We start from the raw sequence: 12,424 nt of genomic DNA, 5'->3' as shown, positions 1-12,424 counted from the left end.
GAGTTTTATTAAATATTAACATAGGATTAGAAAGTATTATGGTTTTGTATTATTGGTTCAGGAATAGATGCTACTCTATGTGTGAGACTGTAAATAGAATGTCCAACCAACTCAGTTTGCCCACAACTCTTCTGGTTTTAGCATTAAAAGTCCTGCATCTCAGGAATTGAGTTCCAGGCAACTTAAGACAGTGGGTCTTAGGTGTAAACCTTCATTTATTTGCAACTTCTTGACTAATATTCAAGACCTTCTATGATCTAACATTGACCTTTTTTCTGTCTTATTTTTAGCAACACTTCCTGCAATCTGCTTTCTAGAAAAACTGAACTATAACCTGCTCTTATACATGTACTGATTTCCTTGCCTGCAACATTACAAGTCTAAATTCTACCTATTTGTCAAGGGGTAGTTAAAATATTATTTCTTCCACCATATGCCCCTTTCAAATCCATAGGTTCTCCCTACTCTGAACATAGCTTTTGACATTGATCTATGCATGCCCTGCATCACAGTGTCTTATATGTGTCCTATTGCTTTGTCCCAAAGAAGGAATTGATATGAAGCATATGACTGGAAACTGTAGCCAAGACTCTGCTCATGGTATATAAATATAATTTATTTGAAATATTATTAATTAAATGTCCATATTTTCTGGTAATCTTTCAACATTCTGACAACCAGTTTTGTTTTCCAACACCTAATCCATGACAAATCATTTCCAATAATCGTAATTACTGGATTTGTCTTATTTAAGTTTTCCTATATAATTGAGGGGGAGATATGGTATAACAGAATGAGTACATGCACTGAAGCCATTCGTACATGGGTTTAAGTTCTGATTCTTCCCTGTACTGCCTTGAGTGAGTCATCTAAACTTCAATTTCTCCAACTTTGAAATGGACATAAAACCCTATAACAGACATATACAATTTAAAACTAATAAAGATCAGGTGCCAGCATGTTTTTCTATAAAGGGACATATAGTAAATATTTGACCTGTGTGCCACACTACCAGTCAATTCTACTCAAAAGCTATTGTATAAAAATAGCCATAGACAGTAAGTAAATGAAGGAGGTATTTATTTTTATTTTTTTACAAAACTGTCCACCACATTTTTCCAACTCCTGATGTAAATTAAACATTTAGCAAATGGGAACCAGTCCTATCATGAGTTAATCTGTCTTTCCTTGCTGAGCTTTTTAATTTTGTGGTCCTGATCCAAATTAAGCTCACCTAACCCCAAATTTGCCAATAATGTTTTATAGATTGAATATTTTCTTTATCCTATAACTTCTTTCATACAGTAGTACAGGAAAATTATATAACTCAATGTACTAAATCTATTCCTGGTAGGGATAGGATGCTGAAGATTCCTCTATTAAGAATTTGAATCCCTGGTTCTTTTTCCTGCTCAACTATAGTCACTTATGCCCCAATCTTACAACTTCTACCTCACCCAGTATCTAAAGTCATCCTAATCTTGTTATGAAGCTTGTTGGGAACTATGAGAGGGTCTGGAATGAAGTAGCTAACATAAGTGTGGTGCCCTGGCGTGAAGCCTTGGTACTTAAATCTCTCAAGGCTAACTTTTCTCTCAAGTACACTAATTTCTGTGAAATGCAACATTTTTTTGTCCTAAATAACTTGCCATAGAACTTCCCTGATCCTTATGATCCAACTGGTCTCAATTTTGGCTGCAAGTTAGAATCACCTGCAAAGGTTTAAAAAATGAATTTTTCTGAGACCAGCTTAAAAAAACAAGTGACTATTTTATATATATATACCTATATATATGTGTGTGTGTGTGTAATATTTATATATGCATATATGCATATATGTATATGTGTATATGTGTATGTGTATATATGTATATATACATATACATATATAGATACACACACATATATATATATATACGTAGGAGTTATTAAAATGTAAATCTCTCATTGAAAAATATCATGAAGAAAATGAATTATCAAGCCACAGAGAAAATATGTTTCACAAAACATATATCTGAAAAAGCAGCACTGGTATCCAGAATATGTGGAAAACCAACCAAACAAAAAGAACCTCCTGTAACCTAATAGTAAGAAGAATGTCATAAAAAGTGGGCAGTTTAAAAGCCACTTCACAAAAGAACATATATAAATAGTCAATAAGTATATGAAAAGTCGTGAATATAATTGGTCATCACAATGAGATTAAAAAGATTAATGATATCAAATGTTGATGATCTTGTGGAGCAACTGGAATTCCCTCATAAATTATTAGTGGGAATACAAAATGGTGCAATAATCTAGAAAAAATATCTAAGCAGTGTCTTAAAAACTGAAATAAATTTGCCCTAAGGCCTAGTGATTCTACTAGAAAATCAAAAATGTATGTTCTCAAAAGGACTGTGTAAGCATGCCCATTATAGGTTTAGTTATAATAGCAAAAACCTAGGAGCAGCAAAAGTGCCCATCAGAAGGAGAATTTATAAACACAGTGCTGTATATTTATGTAATACAGTACTACTCAGCAATAAAACAGAGAAAAAAAATACTATGAAAGGCAATAGCCTCAGTAAACCTCAAAAACATTATGCAAATTGAACAAGGGCTTACACAAAAGAGTACATATTATATGATCTCATTTGTATGAAATTCTTAGAAAAGCAACAATTAATCTCTGGTGAGAAAGAAGATCAAGATAATGATTGCCTCTGGGAGTAGAGGAAATTTTCTGTGGTCATGATAATATCCTATATTGTGCTAGAAGTTTGGGATACAGTGGTGTGTGCATTTATTAACAAATTCAGCAAATGGGCACTTCAGGTATGTGTATTTCATTGTAGGTAAATTTTACATCAAAAGAAAAAAAGTTGTCAATAATATTGTATTCTTACTAATGACCTATTTAAGGGGAAGAGTGTAAATATTGGCAATTTACTTTTAAATGTACCAAAAACAGAATGGATTGCTGGATGAATAGAGGGATAAATATATGGATAGATATCTGATAGAGCTAGTCAGCAAACTTTTAAATGTAGAATCCAGATGGGAAATATATGCATGTTTGATGTAAAAGGTTCTCAATTTTGCTGTATGCTTAAATATTTTAATAATAAAGTGACTCCATCCCAGAGAATGTGATTGAACTGACTTTGGACAAGGATCTTCAACATTATTTTTGTTTCATTTTGCAAAAGCTTTTCAAGTTATTCTAAAGAATAGTTGCCAGATTCAGGAACCACTGTAGCAATCTTTTCCAACTCCACCCCAGGGAATATGGATCATTTTCTGCATATACTCACTCAGAGATTAGAAGTCTTCTCTGAATTTGACAATTTTTTACAAACACAAAGCTGCCACTCTGCTGACCAGGAGCCTCACCAGTTCCTGCGGCCCATATCACCTAACCTCACCCACCGCATTGCACTCCTTGGATGCTGGCCTTCATATGAACAAAGGCCAAACAAACCAAGTCCACTGATTTCTCTTAGGAAACAGCACCATGGCTTTAAAATCACTCCCCTTGCCTTTTTTTTTTTTTTCCCCCCCACCATAGCTTCTTTTCTCCTGCTTGTTGCTCTGAGGTCTCAATGTGGCTGAGAGCAATTTCTGCTTGAGTTACAGAAGACAAAATTAAGACATCCAGTCATAAGACTAGATGAAAATATATTACAGGTAATGTCTTACTTGACTGTGTCTAAGTTGTTCCTCAAAGAAAATGCATTTTAATCTGATAAGAGTAAAAAGATCACCTTTCCTTATCATCATCATCAATACAGATTTTTGTTTAATACGTTATAATATGTATTGTAATAAACTAGTCTAGGTATTTGCCAGGATGTTTCACTGTGTGGCGTGGAAGGCAAACCAAAAGACCCTCAATTAATTGTTTGTTGATAAAATCTTAGTCGTAATTTTCTGTTAAAAGACAAAGGCAAGAAGGCAAAGTGTCTAGCAGAAAAGACATAGCACTCCTGCACTAAACTGGTTTCTCTTTCCAAATATGACTGTGGTCCTTTGTGCAGGGATTGTGTTTTGCTTGCCTTTGATTTTTCCATTGTCAACACAGCCCTGGCATGCGGCAGGTTCTCAATCAGTAACCAAGGCTACTGTGAAAGTAATTCAACCACAAATCTCCTTACATCATAGCTACCTCACATGCATCTGTGTCCATAGTATTCTGTAATTCCAAGGACACTTCACACAGTCACTTTGTATGATAGTTATTATTATTGAGCTTTACAATTAAGAGAAGTGAAGATTATAGACATAAAATACCTTGACAAATATGCCACGTCCAGAAAGTGCAACCCAAGTTTAACTCCAAAGACTATGCTCTTTCCATGCCACCATTCTTTTTCCCATAGAACAATAGAAATAAAAATCTGTGAGCCTATCCCTCAAGTGTCACAGTATCAATGAGGATTCCTTCTCTTCTCTATAAGTGTTACTTCTTTCCACCAGAATTTCCTCCTCTTACTGGGAGGAAGGGAGGCAGAGACATAGAAAATGGGAGGAGACAGCAGAGAGAAGGGGGAGCAGGAATCAAATTCCATGTATTCCACCACCACCCTTTATTGTCTTTCTTAGCTATAATTTAAACTGTCATGCATGGAGAAAACCTACTGGGCTACTAGTTATTACATGTATTTTAAAACACTGACTGCTGATATGCACCAAGTGGAAGAAAGCTGAAAGTTTTGGGGCATCTCCACTCCTTTTACAACTGGATTGGATAAAGTGACCTGCAAGCATCCTATTGAAATACATAAATAATCCCAGGAAAGCATCTTCAGCTTTCTAAAGTAATTCACCTGGCAAAGTTACTTTTCTGTTCCTGATTCTTGCTTAACCCAGGGTGCAGGTAACAAAGATAAATGATGCCATGGCAGTTGGCAGCACAAGCAGGCTGACATGTCAGAGAGAAAAGGCCATCCGTTCTGAGTGTTTGCCAGCACTTTATTTCTCTCTTCCTCACCAGACTACATATGGCAGCAGTGGTGGGTGTATGATTTATACAACTCAGCAGGGCACTTAGCACAAATCCTTCTTCTGAAGGGAAATGATGAACAATACCCTTGACAGATGCCTTCTACTAAAACACCAGAATCATCTATTGATTTAAAGAAGAGGTAAAGAGGAATGTCTGGTCTTTGCTAACCCAGATTTAACTCCAAAGATTGTGCCCTTTCCATGCTACCATTTTCTTTCCACAGAACTCAACAGAAACAAGAAACCGTGAACCTATCCCTCACGTGTCAGAGTATCAATAAGGATTCCTTCACTTCTCTCAGAAGCTTGAGTGAAGTTCATTACCACCATGTATTTACTGAGAACTGCAAGAGAAAAACACAGGGCTGGCACTGAGAATGGATACAGTTGATCTACCCAAAGGTTGAAGTTCAGTTAGAAATTTGAAAGAGACACATAATACAGCTGAAATGGTATAAAATATCAAAGAAAATCAGAGGTAGATATTCAACCAGAAGTTGGGAGATGAACTGTGATCAAGAAGATTGCCATGAATGGAACATCTAAGCAGAGACCTAATGGAGGTGTAGGAGTCAGCCAGGTGAGTAAGTGGCACAGAACAAGGCTTTGTTTGGGAGAGAGAAAGGTTGTTCCAGGCAGAAAAGCAAGCCTGTAGTAAGAGTCAGAAATAAAAGGAGCCCACGTTATAAATGTACATTGGCTGCATCATAGAGTGCAGACTAAGGTGGGGGGAGAGTTGAAGAGGCCGGTAAAACTGATGAGAGAAACTAGATAAAAAACATGGACCAGGTCTTTCAGGAGCTTCTAGATCCTGTTGGGGCATGGAGCTATCATGAAAGTCCAATGAAACCATTTAAACAATTGAATTGGGAAGCTACACTCTCAGATGGAAAGGACAATAGAAAAGAGCCAGAACTATCAACCAAGAGTCTGTTATACTAATCCAGCTGAGAGACAATAGTGGCTTTGAAGAGTGTTGAAAGGGCTAGAAAAATGCTGAAAGATTACAGAGCTTTTTAGAATATATATTTGATAGGCATTTATGGTAGACTTAAAGGGGAAGACAGGGAGAAATCAAAGTCAAGGATGGTGTTAAAGTTTCTGCCTTGGGCAGCTGGATAGATACTATTCATAATTACTCAGAAATGTTACTAGAAAAAGATTAAGGTTTTAATTGGTTCCATGGAAATCCTAGACTTAGATCACGAATTTCTATTGTCAGGAAAAAAAAACACCTGAGTTTCCATTGTTCTATGAAATCTTTGAACATACGAATACTCTATAAAAAGTACTGCTAAAATTTAATCTTCATTAGAAAGATCCCAAATCTCTCTTTACTTTCATGTTTTTTTAGTAATTCAAGATAACCACTTAATCAAGATTCCCTCTCCACACCCTACACCTCCCCCCTTCCCCGACCCCAGTTAGAATTAATGACCTTTTCCCTCACAGGACAGTGCATTGTTTCTGCCTCTACTGTAACACTTACTATAGTGTTCCTTATTTCAAAGACATCAAGTTGATTCTCTCACCCCACCTAATGTCATGATTAATGTCTTGGACTCTGGAGACAGCCACCTGGCATGTGAACCTAGGCACTAACTCTCTGAGGAAACTTGTATAGGTCACTTAACCTTTCAGAGTCTCAGTTTTCATGTTTAAAAAATAAAAAAATAATTCTGGAGCCAACCTCCCAGGATAAGTGTGAAGATTAATGAGTACTACCTGTAAGGGATGTAGGAAAATATTTTCTATTACTATCATGGACTACTAATGGGACTCACTTTGTGACTTGTAACTCTGTTCCTCACAATGCATAGAACAGTATTTTGTATTTCATAAGCACTCAGTGCATGATTGTTAAGTCAATTGCATTTTATTAATTATTCTATTCAAATATAAAGGTTAGAAATTTTTAAGAACTCAACCTGTGTTTCACTTTAAAGGCCTAACTAAACCTTATAGTTGACAAACAATAGAATGGCCCTGTTCCAGGTAAGCGAGCTTCTTAATGCATTCAAGTGTTTAAGTACTTTGGGTGAAGATTGGCCTAAATGAACCAAAAAGTAACTGACACCATGATCAGTGATAGGTCTTTATTTGAAAGTAACCTTATCAATAAATTAGAATTATTTTTTCTTTAGAGTATCTAAACCAAACAATTAATGATATGTAAACCACCTCCAATATGTACCACTATTTAGAGAAAATAAGTATTCAAAGAGTGAAATCTTTTATGACATTACATAGAAGTAATTTTATATAACAGTAATTATTATAAATAATTTAGTTCTTTGAGGTTAGATTTTAATACATTGGTTTTGCTTAAGACTCATACACTAGTAATAGAAATCCAGAGTATGAGATTCCAAAACATTTGAGTTTGTGCAATAATGTTGAACCAGACAGAAATTAAAATTCTGGTCCCTTAGGATTTCTTATCCTTGGGTATAGCAGGCTTGGTAGGCAGTAAACAATAGGAGTTAAGAATATATTTTGGGGTTTCTAGAGTCAGGCTTCCCGGGCTTAATCTACTCTACCTGCAGAATCTATATCTTAGTCATGTGTGTCTGATCCAGTTTATGCAACCTGTCAGGAATCTCCAAACCCCACATGCCCCATGAGCCCCACATGCTCAATGAAGAGTTTCAACTGCCACCTTGCCTCCTCTTCTAACACTTTGGTTATCTCAGCCTCCTGGAAGGGCAGGGCTCCAATATGCCAGCCATGTAGGAGCCCAGTAGCTATGGTATCCAGCTCAGAACTGACAGGACCTGGGAAGACCTGCTCTCCTACCACTTCAGGCTCAGGTGAAGCACCATACCCGAGAGCGAGGACTCTGGCTCCCCCAGAGTCTGCCAGGTAACACAACCAGGAGTACCAGGGAGTTAATATCCTTGTTAACTGTGCTAACTTGTGTCAATTAAAGACAGACAAGCAGCCATCAGTCTGATCCCTTTTCTCTTTCCTCCCCTCCCCAGCGTGGTGGATCCATAAGTTCTAAAATCTGTGCAGCACGACTGATCAGCTGGCTGTGCTGTTATATCAAGCTGTGTTCAGCCGGTAATGCAATGCACCACTTTTTTTTTTCTTGGCTACCACCCTTTGTACTGCTCTTATTGCCCTGGGATTGAAGAATGCATAAAAGCCTTAGCTTGTAAGTGTGTCCTTGGTTTGTAGAGAACCCATACTAAGACACTGTGTGATCCTGGACAAAATACTTAAGCTTTCTTGGTTCTAGTTTATTGATCTATAAAATGGAGATAAGAGAGCCTATATTATAGATTTTTTAGATAAAAATCAGAAGGTACAGGTAAAGCACTTAGAAGCAGTTGCAGCTCATAGCAAGTAGTTATAAACAGTGGCTACTTTTATTGCTTATGTAGTCAGAATATGGCAAGAGACTGATCTAAACTACGATATGATACTAATGGATCAAACTGACCTTACAGTCCTCCTGTGACAATGGTTCTCAAATTGTTACAGTGTTTTGCCATCTTCACAATAAAGTACAGACTCTTTGGTGTGACACTAATTCCAGTCTGCTACCAATTTAATTCTCCTGTCTCATATTACTGACCTCCTTCATAGACCATGAACTATCCGCCATTTCCAGACACACCACAATAATAACAGTAATAATGATTACAACTAATATCTGTTGGGTACTTATTATAAGCCAAGCAAAGCACTATTCTGAATATTTAATGGACTGTGTTCTTTTCTGCTCAAACACCTGGAAGGGCATTTAGAGAGAGTAAAAGCCAAAGTCCTCACATGGTCCCTAAAACCCTACATGAACTAGACCCCCCCACCCACCCCCAGGCTCCTCTCTGCCAATTTTCTCTCACCCATTCCATCTCAGGTGCTCCAGCTGATGTACCACTTCTCTGAGAAGGAGGGCACTGCCTCAGACAGGCACTGGGCTCTAGCTGCCCCTTGTGGTGGCAGGTGTGCTCTGAGCCAGATGTACGCATGGCCAACACCCTCACCCCCTCCACATCTTCACTCCACCTCACCTTTTCAATGAGTCTGTCCGAGGCAGCTCCATTTACTGTACAACTCCCTTCGCCATTGCCCCTCGCTGCTGATCCCTGTCCTCCGCTCTTTTCCTTTTGTCAATAGTGCACATTTTATTCTAACATTTTATATAATTAAGTTAGTGGCAATCTCACTGTTTATTGCTTATCTTCCCCTGGCAGATCAGAAGCTACACGAAGTAAGGAGTGTTGCTTTTTGTTCAATGTGATTTCTTGAGTGCCTCAACCAATGTGGGCACCTAGTAGGTGCTCAGTAGTACACAGTGAATAAAATAATGCATTATGTGTGTCTCATTATATAGACCTCACACCCCTGTATGAAAAGTGACTACTATCTCTACTTTATGGATGTGGAAACTGAGACAGACAGATTCTGTAACTAGCCTTGGTTGCACTTTTGCCTATTGTGGAGCCAGGACTTTAACCTCAGCAGTCTGGCTTTGGAAGTTGTGTTCTTAAGTTCTACATCAGATTGCTTTACTTATATATAAATGTATTTATATTTAATTATATATAATTATATAAACATATTTATATTTATATAAATACATGTATTATATTTTAAATGTATAAATATTACATATTATATGGCATGCTATTTTTCAGTGCTTTCTTACATTTACATGTCTGGTTCTTTCACTAGATTTAAGCTCCTCAAAGGCAAGTTGCCAGGTCTTTTTTATTAATGTACCACTGTAGAAACTTGCTCGGTGACCTCCTAGGAAGGGCTTAGTCATGCAGGTTGCACTTCCTGCTGGAAGCAAAACCAACAAACTCATCACTTGTGCAGGTGGTTGCCTTTGAAGCTTAAGGACTATTTTCTCTGTCTACTGTAACAATGTCAAAGACAATAATACTGTCTCTCTCATTTATTGCACTAAAGGGCCTTAACACTTTCCCTCATTTTTAGGCTGTAATTAGATATCAATTTTATCTACTTCAGTAGTATATCATATTAATTTAAGGAATGAGCTAGGGAGCCAGAAAACCTGAGTTGAAAACCTATTTCTAATCCTAAATTAAAGGGCAAGTTACTTAACCTTTAAGCCTTTAGGTTCCTAATCTCTGAACTGGCATATTAACATCTATAGCTTGAGGGATATTGTGAGGATCAAATTAGTTAATATGTGAAACACATTTAATGTGGTGCTTAATAGCTATTTTTATTTTATTACTATATATTCTATGCATGTATGTCTACACATTTATGAATATACATATGTACGGACACTGTTATACATGTTTTATACTTTAATGTTCATAGTATAATACCAGGTTTCTGCAAATTTATGAATGTTATGTCTCAAGATGTTGGAGAATCCTGAAGGGTACCTATATAGCATCTGTAAGCAATAAAATGTAGTGAGGTGAACTATTACTGTTTTTATGGCAATACACTGTAAAACCATGAGGCTATTAAGCAATAAGGAGGGTGGGTAGGCAGCTGGGCTCACTTATTAGCAAAGTAACTCAGCCCTGCACATTAACTTTACAGCACAAACAAATCCCATTTCTACCTCAGGAAAATTAAGTCTTTACTGTTTGCCATCTATATCTATAGGTCCACTATGAAATACTCAAACCCGTCATTACTGAATCCATGCCCACTAATGACCCACTATCTGGCTGGTGCAGGAGCCACCCTTGCCTTCTCTTCCCTTCCTCTGAGGTTCTAACAACCTGACTAAAGTCTCTTCAACTCCTCCTCTCACAATGGCTTCAGATGTCGCCTCTACCATGGAGACTTTTCTTTATTCACTCAGTTATCGTAGCCCCTGATTGTCCCTATACAGTAGGATGAATCATAGACTATTATATTTTGTTCATTACTCTCTCTCACCTAATAGACTATGAATTCCCTGAGGACAAGGGGTCATGTTTCTCTGTAGCAATAATACTTAGCACAGTGACAACATCTCGTTTTATTCATTTAATCAGCAAGTTTGCTTGGCAAAAGGTCTTTAAGCATCTGCAACTTGCCAGGTGCCATGTAGGCCCTTGGGTTTCACCAAGTGAACAAGGCAGGCACGGACTCTGCATCTTCCTCATCTAGCCAGGAACACAAGCCCTGGACTGGTAGCTGATGGCATGGCCAGCAGAAGTGAAAGAAAGTCTGAAGCTGAAGGGGAGAAACTGCTGTCCTAGGTGATGTCAGGGAGGAGTGCTCCTGGCAGGGGGAACGGCACTCCGGAGATGCCCAGGCAGAATCAGCATGGCCTGAGCCAAGGACTGAGCCCCCACGGGACTGGGGTTTGGAAAGTCAGGGGTCCCTGCTATGGGCTGGGCCTGGAGAGATAAAATGTGTCCAGGATTTTCAGGACCTTGTAGGTCATTCTGTCTAGTTTTAGTTGTCATGAGAATACATTCAATAGTTTTCAGCAAAGGTGTGACATGATCCTGATCGCAATTGTAGTTGAAGTGACCACTGTGTGTTGAAAGGATTGAACCTGAGGAAGTTAGAAAATCTGTTAAATAATCCAGATGAGACATAACCGAAGCCCAGGTCAGGAGCGTGTCAGGGGAATCGAGAGGTGCTGACAGATTCCAGAGATAATTAAGGGGCTAAGTGTTCATTCAACCTGTGGAGGGTGTGAGGGGTAGGAAGGAGTCAAGGATGAAACTTGGATTTTAATCTGAAGAATTTCAGACTGATGCCAGAATTAGTCTTCAAGCCCAGTTCAGATCTTGGCATTTCAATGGTTCCAAGTCCCCAGGGGCTCCCCTCTGCTTCAAAGGTAAAGTCCAGCTGCTGAGCACAGAGCGTAGCCACAATCTGGACCTAACCTTTTCTCTGGGTTTTGGCCTTTTTATTTCACTGACACCAAATTCTGTGCAGTTTTCTAAACATGCTGCACTGCTGTGCCTTGCACCTTTCTCCATGCTTTTCTCCCTTTCCTAGATTTACACATATGTGTCAATTTACATAAATATATACATACACATATTCTTAAAAATTCCCAAAATCCTTCAAATCAGGTATAAAGTTTATAAAACTTAGAAAACTTTCTGCTATCTTATTCCTTTCTCTCTGTTCCCTTTTTACTTTTTTACACTTACCACACTCCACTGGAATATTGCGGTTGTGGCTGGCGTTGTTTATATACTTTTAGCATAAATACTTCAGCATTTCAATTTTGGCAGGTCTGTTATTTTATTTCTCCTGGATAAAATTAGATGTTAGCATATAGAATACTGAAACTAGAAACCTGTATGATATTTTTCCTTTTAGTTTGAAGAGCCAAACTTTAAGAATAAATTGGAAAAGAGAGAGAGAGAGAGTTAGTTTCCTTGGAAAATTCTGAAAATCAATAATCAACCTTAGAAACAGAGAAGACAGAAAACTAAAGTGAAAATTTATGAAGAGCTGGCCACTATGCTAAATCTCATTAGTCAAAGTT

The 12,424-nt window shown here is 37.8% G+C and overlaps 1 protein-coding gene across 1 annotated transcript in view; it reads right to left on the bottom strand.

Moving 5' to 3' along the window:
- The window catches only part of TENM4 (teneurin transmembrane protein 4), a 2,309,694-nt gene that overhangs the window by 1,550,291 nt on the left and 746,979 nt on the right, over positions 1 to 12,424 (bottom strand). The gene's annotated exons all lie outside the window — the stretch shown is intronic.

Source organism: Miniopterus schreibersii, assembly GCF_964146895.1.
Source record: "Miniopterus schreibersii genome assembly, chromosome: 12".
Classification (NCBI taxonomy): domain Eukaryota; kingdom Metazoa; phylum Chordata; class Mammalia; order Chiroptera; family Miniopteridae; genus Miniopterus; species Miniopterus schreibersii.
The sequence above is the reverse complement of the archived record's forward strand: the minus strand, read 5'-3'. Positions and strand labels throughout refer to the sequence as shown.